This window comes from Salvelinus sp. IW2-2015, unplaced genomic scaffold (assembly GCF_002910315.2).
Source record: "Salvelinus sp. IW2-2015 unplaced genomic scaffold, ASM291031v2 Un_scaffold4941, whole genome shotgun sequence".
NCBI lineage: Eukaryota > Metazoa > Chordata > Actinopteri > Salmoniformes > Salmonidae > Salvelinus > Salvelinus sp. IW2-2015.
In genome coordinates, this window is record NW_019946210.1 from 6,204 (window position 1) to 12,434 (window position 6,231).

Consider the following 6,231-nt stretch of genomic DNA (forward strand, 5'->3'; position numbering starts at 1 on the left):
TCCTTTCACAGCCTAGTGATGATGCGCTCACATGACTCAAACTCCAGTGAGTGATAACTAAGAGCTGTGAATACACTCCTGATTCAGTAAGTGTTGGATAAAGCCAAAGATAGCTGAAGTGGCAGCATTGTAGCTTTTTACTGAAGGCATATTACTGGGTTTTACTTCACAATGTTGACGTAGAGGTGACCCTATTCATTTAGAAGTACTGACAGATTCGGAGCCATAAAATGGACAGATGGGAGGCTTTTTAAAATAACCTTTCTACCCATTTGTCGTTTGGTTGTTTTTCACAAAATCCATTTTTCCTCCCTTAATGGCATGGTTGCAGCCAGAACATTATTCCATTTCACTCGGTTTAGCACTCAGTGCATCAAAATGGAACACTTTTATTTTGAAAAGTTGACTACAGCTACATATTCTTATAACAATACCACCCTCTTAGATACTAACATAAAATACATTTCATTATTTTCAAAACCTCACGCAGTCCTAAACATGTAAGTCACATCCATTTCCCATTTCAGGGTGGGTGCGAGTGATCTGTGCCAGAACAAAAGGACACAGAAATTGACATGGTGGTTTAATTTTCAGGAGGCAGATGGCAGACAATGAAGCACACACAAAGAAACAAAATGGATCCCAGCCACTCAACCAGGTTCAGATGATAACAACAACCAGGGCTGACATGGATTACAGAGAAGAATAGAAAACAACCAGATGTCAATAAACAGATCTCGAAGCATTCACTCAGGCTCTATGGCGCCACTCACGCTGCTCTGTCTCTCTGTGTTTCAAAGAGAAAATGCCCCCATGCATAAACCATGAGCATCATCCTCGTCGGTGAAGAAACACAATAACCCACCGACGGTGTGCCGCCTCACGGCCTTGGGAAGGAGTTTTTTGGGGGGGTTGTGGGTAATTCATGAGAGAATAATGATCCCAGGAACTCAGTACGGCCCTTTGTTGTTTAGGTTGATGATGCAGCCCAACAGGCCCCCGTGGACCCGGAGCAGAAGACCATTCTCCTCCACCTGAGGGAAAGAATTGGCATCCTTTACTGCGGGATTCCATTGGGCACAGCAAACACTTGATGAGAAACAGGCCTTGAGGGGTAACCATCCTGAAAGTTGTTTGTTACCTTTGGTAGAGGGTGTCAAGCGATTACATTCTGTGCTTCAATAGAAACGGAGCTCTTTGATCATCCGGGTGTGCAGAAGTTGAACTCGGTCGGTCATTGTGGCTGTGGTTGTTCTTAGGCTGACTAATGTCACCAGTGAAAGGCCATGTGTCTCATTACACCTTGTCACTGGTCATACTTCTGACATAGCTGGGGCTTATGGACAGAACTCTCCTCTAATTGGCTGTCCATGGTGTGTGGAAGAGTGTGGAAGGGTGGAAACATGACATCTAACAGGACAGAGACCTGGCACATCTCCAAGCTTCTTTTAAACCTCACTGACACACCTTCTCTTCAGACAGGGGTATCTAGGGGTGATTAACATTTGAAACAGATTCCAACAATCTCTGAAACCCCCTTAAGATTCACTTTGCTGAATATTTTTAAGTTTCTCCTCCTTAGAACTTCCTCAAGAACTGCCGCTTGAATGCTTATGTAGACTACCAAAGTGGAATTCCAGTTTCTCTCCAAAACAAAAATTAATACGTCTCTCTGTTTCCATGTAGATGAAGGAGAAAAAAGCATTTCTTGTTTTATGATTCTTTATGGCTGAGAATAAATAGCATAGGGGGTCCATTCTGCTCCAGGAGACTGAGATGTAAATAGCCATTAATTAGCCAATGATATTTGTGAGCGGCCAGCAGGAGGGCTTTGAGCGTCGCCACCYCCGTTCCTCCACTAAAAATGTATTTCATGAGAGATTAGACAAATCATTCTACGGCATAGGAGAAAATAAAGGGCTGGGAAATAAACATGAGGTTGCTCGCTCTCCCCCTTGGAGGCAGCCCATAGGTAGTTATCGTCCCAGAATAGAACTCAAATGCCCAGGGAGATCAGCCTCATTGGCATTCATTGACTCTTTGCTTTTCCAAATAAGGACCTGGCTAAGCAGAGCACAAGATATGGCTCATTTGAGGGTGTCGAGCCAGGTCTAAAAATAGCTGTTCTATGAGAGGGTGTGTGTGTGTGTGTGATTTCTTGGGACCAGGCACCATCTTCCCTAATGGCCTATCCGTTTTAATGTTTTAAAGGTGCTTTACGCCCTCAAACGCAAAACAGCAGCGTTGATCCACTGCTGAGGGCTATACACTTCACAGTGGAGGATTGATCTTTCTTTGCTTGTTGCATGTTCAGATTTTAGATTTTGCCACGTCTGTGGAACGGTACTATGTAATTCACTATAGAGCCAACAGGATGACAAACTCGACACGAACAACAACAGAAGGTCTTCAATAGTTTTGGTTTCAGTTGGGGGGAGCAATAGACTAACAGCATGATTGTGCTAAGGGAGGTCCATTAGCAAGTCCCTTTGTCACACCCCCAGTGGAGGAGACCTCTTTCATTGGGGAATTAATGGGCCTTCCTCAGTTTCATCAGTGATCTACTGGTGCTTAGTTATCTAATGGATTCAGAGGTTCATCAGATGATCGTCTCAATTATCATCCATTTGCATTCCCCTCACAACCCCCAGCCCAAATCCTAATCGACAAGGGTCTCTAATCTACTACAGATGCAATGTGGATTGCACTGATTGGCAATGGAGGCCATTTACAAAAATAACATTAATTTGGGCAACGCATTTTAACTATAAACAAAACAGCAGAAGTGTTGTTCCTCCTGATTCCCTGTTGATCTCTCTTTGTACATCAAGCAGAGGGACCGACCTCTATCCAAGAAGAGTCCTCACTCCTCAGGACTGCCTCCCTACGCCCCAGGCCTGCCTCCCCACTCCCCAGGCCTTCCTCCCCATTTGCAGGCCTGTAGAAGAGCCCAGCTCGGCCACACAGAAGAGCCCAGCTCGGCCAGACACAAGAGTCCAGCTCGGCCAGACACAAGAGCCCAGCTCGCCAGACATAAGAGCCCAGCTCGGCAGACATAAGAGCCCAGTTCGGCCAGACAGAAGGCATTTAGAAGTCAACACTGCTTAAATGTAACAAGTAGCATTTAGTTTGATCACACACTTGATTTCTCACTGGAACCAGAAATCAAGAGAGAGAAAATGACTCTGGCCATGATGGGATTCTGTAATGGCCGTTGGGGGAGAGAGTGTTCCCTGACGCAAGGCCAAGCCAATCAGATGATGCCCGCAGGGTGCCATGATTGGCTTGATCAGAGTTTGGTATTTACGCTTGACACATACAGCACCTTCCCTCTGGCTCCCTCTGTTAGTTGGACTGGTTCTGTCAGACTAACTGGCTCTGTGGCATGCTGGTACTCTCTGGAGCATACTGATAGTACAGCAAGCCAGAGAAAGCCAGGGGTAACCTTTCTATAAGGCCAGAGTTTGGCTATATACAACTCAGTTGAACTGTAGAGCAGTCAAATCACTATTCATTTAGAAGTTCTGATGCATTTTTAATATTAAGCTTGTATGGTCCTTCATCCAAGTATTTCAGAAGTTTAACAGAAGCTCTAAATGAGGTATGTGGCAAATTCAGCCCTTGGAGGCATAGCATTGAACTGGGGAATATGAGCTGAAATGAGAGAAAGGGATCTGTTGACAGGGTTAAGAGCTACAGTACCACAGTGGAAGTGTGAACAGGATTAAATGAATATAAACTACAAAGTTCTCAAGTTAATGGATAGATTTGCGCCTTTCATAATTGATGTCAACAGGTTCGTCCTTTTACGCAAGGTTGCACACCTCAGCCAAACGAACTCCGCCATTATTAATCGTGAACCTTTTCGAGACACATTTTCAACACAATTTTGTTGATTGCCTATGTCATTCATAGTCCTCTCTTGCCCTCGGAAGTACTGCTGCAGGTAAGTAATCACATCTACTCTGTCCCTTCCTGCAATTTGATTCCACTGGTTTGGCCTTTGATTACCAGCTAGGTTATATGTGTAACTTTTGAGCTCACCTCACAAAATGTTACTCCACCTTTCATGTCTCTAATTCATTGCCGTGGCTGAGCACAGAGGGAGCCGGCTCTATGACAGGCTTTAAAGTAGCATGCGACAATGACCAACCCTTTTACACTTACAATGCATCCTACGTTGATGCAGATGCAGCCAGGCAGGGTGCGCCGCTGTCATAGAGGTGGACTGCAAGGAGATGAGGAAGAACATTCCTAACGTTCAGATTATAAGAGAGTTACTGTCTAAGAAAACGAAGAAACTGGACACAAAAAGAGGTAGTGGCATGTTATTCTTACCTGAAACCTTCTGGGAACCAAGAATTGTCAGCATTCGAGACAATCCATGGCTGTCTGTGACTGTCTAGGGAGCAGATGTACTATGTTGACCACTAGTCCACTCTGCTGCCCTGACAGGGCAGGTTCATCACATGTGTCTTCTGGAGTGTTTTCCATACAAAGGCCAAGAAGCCCATTTGATCTCAATGGAGACATCTGGCTTTAATGTGACACGGCCTTGCGTGGTCTATCGATTGAACGAGCTCAAGCAAGTGACAACAAAAAGCTCAGTGTGTGTGTGGGAGTTAGCTAAACAATGGTCTGATGCAAAGAGGTCAAAATACCGTGTTACATTGTTTCCGTGATGTTCATTGCAATTTAGAATAATGGTCAGCGAACAGCATTTCTTCGTGGCGGAGCAGAAGAAACCAATTATCATACTGATGATATTGGAATCATTCTCATAAATGGTGGTTTATTTAACCCACCTATCCTTTGCTCAGTGAGGGAAAAGGCTGTGTGTTTATTAAATGGCTAAGACTTCATACAAGGTTGTACAATTTATTCACAATCCAATGGACCCTACGGAACATCTCACAATTACTCTCTTGCCCAGCCCTCCCAACCCTTCCCCTCAAAATAAATGAAGGACCATCTTAATGTCTTTACATTACGCTAAATCCCATAGCAGGCATTTAATATACAAACTTGTCAGAGGTGTGGACTAACATTGGCACAGTGTAGAGGCTTTATTGCCATTCTGGCATGCAGCAACAAGCTTCATAAAATCAATGGGGGAGAGGTATTACATTGCCCCCCTTTGTGTAAAGATGGCTTTTTAATCAAAGTAAGTGGGGGTAATGACAATGTACATCTGCCATGAAGAACAAGCATTACCAGATAAGCATTACCACTGTAAGGCACCATGGAGTAATATCATTCAGCATTGAGTTACATACAGTGCAATGTACCATTGCTGGATTATTAGCAATTTTTTTGTATTAAAACAGCCTCTATTTGTGGGCACATAATTTGTGTACCCATTTTTCTCTTTGCCAAAATGGTGCTTGCAAATCAAATTGATCCACAGCGAGGAAGAATCAACATCCGAAAGCATTTGCGCTTGGCCTTTCTCAGGTCAGTCTTGTGAGGAGGAGATAGCAAGGAGGCTAATAAAATCCTGCAGGTAGGTATRTCTCCTGTCGGGCCGTCCCACTGTGGAAGTCTGGGCTGCACGTTTCGCCACATTTAATAGGCAATGTGCTGGAACGTTGCCTGGAAGAAACTAGCATCATTACCAGGAAAAATGGAGTGCTGCACGAAGGTGCCTTYGTTCCCCTCTCTACTTCACAGGTGAGGGCTAATTACTCCAGACATCAAAGACACGGGGACGGGGTTGGGCTGGGGCGGAGAGGGGAGAGGGAGAGGGAGTGCTGGTGGGAGGCCACTCAGGTAGGACTTCATTTGGACTTCTGAGCCATTATACTGGTGACCATGATTTTGATTGGGCATGGAGAAGGTGGGGAAGTGTAGGCAATAACCAATGCTTGAAAACCTCAACCAAAGGAATTATTTTCAATTCCAAAAGTCAATGATAGTTCAATATTAGTTATGTGTAAATGCACGTTAAAAAACGTTTTTAAAACGAACACATGGCATTTGCTGGCAAACAACTACGGAAGTAAAAATCCTTACTCCGTTAACGTTATTAAGGATTAAACCACTTTACTGCCTCCTATTCCTCCAATGTACCATGTGACGCAAGTGTCTCTGCACAAACACACCCAATATATCAAGTGATTATCCCAGGTTCTCCTCAAAGTTAAATGACTGTCATGGAAGGGAACAGCTGTCCATCCTGCTGTTCATGGCAACAATGTCTTTAGGATCCAATCATCTTCTGCCACAGGCTTA

General features: G+C 44.3%; 1 long non-coding RNA gene across 1 annotated transcript; it reads right to left on the bottom strand.

Moving 5' to 3' along the window:
* Positions 1-570: 570 nt before the first annotated feature.
* Positions 571-1,907, bottom strand: LOC111982749 (uncharacterized). The gene is made up of 2 exons (XR_002879802.2): positions 1,142-1,907; positions 571-1,034 (listed from the first exon to the last, which is right to left on the bottom strand). It is a non-coding gene; the product is annotated as an uncharacterized lncRNA (long non-coding RNA).
* Between the last annotated feature and the right edge of the window lie 4,324 nt (positions 1,908-6,231).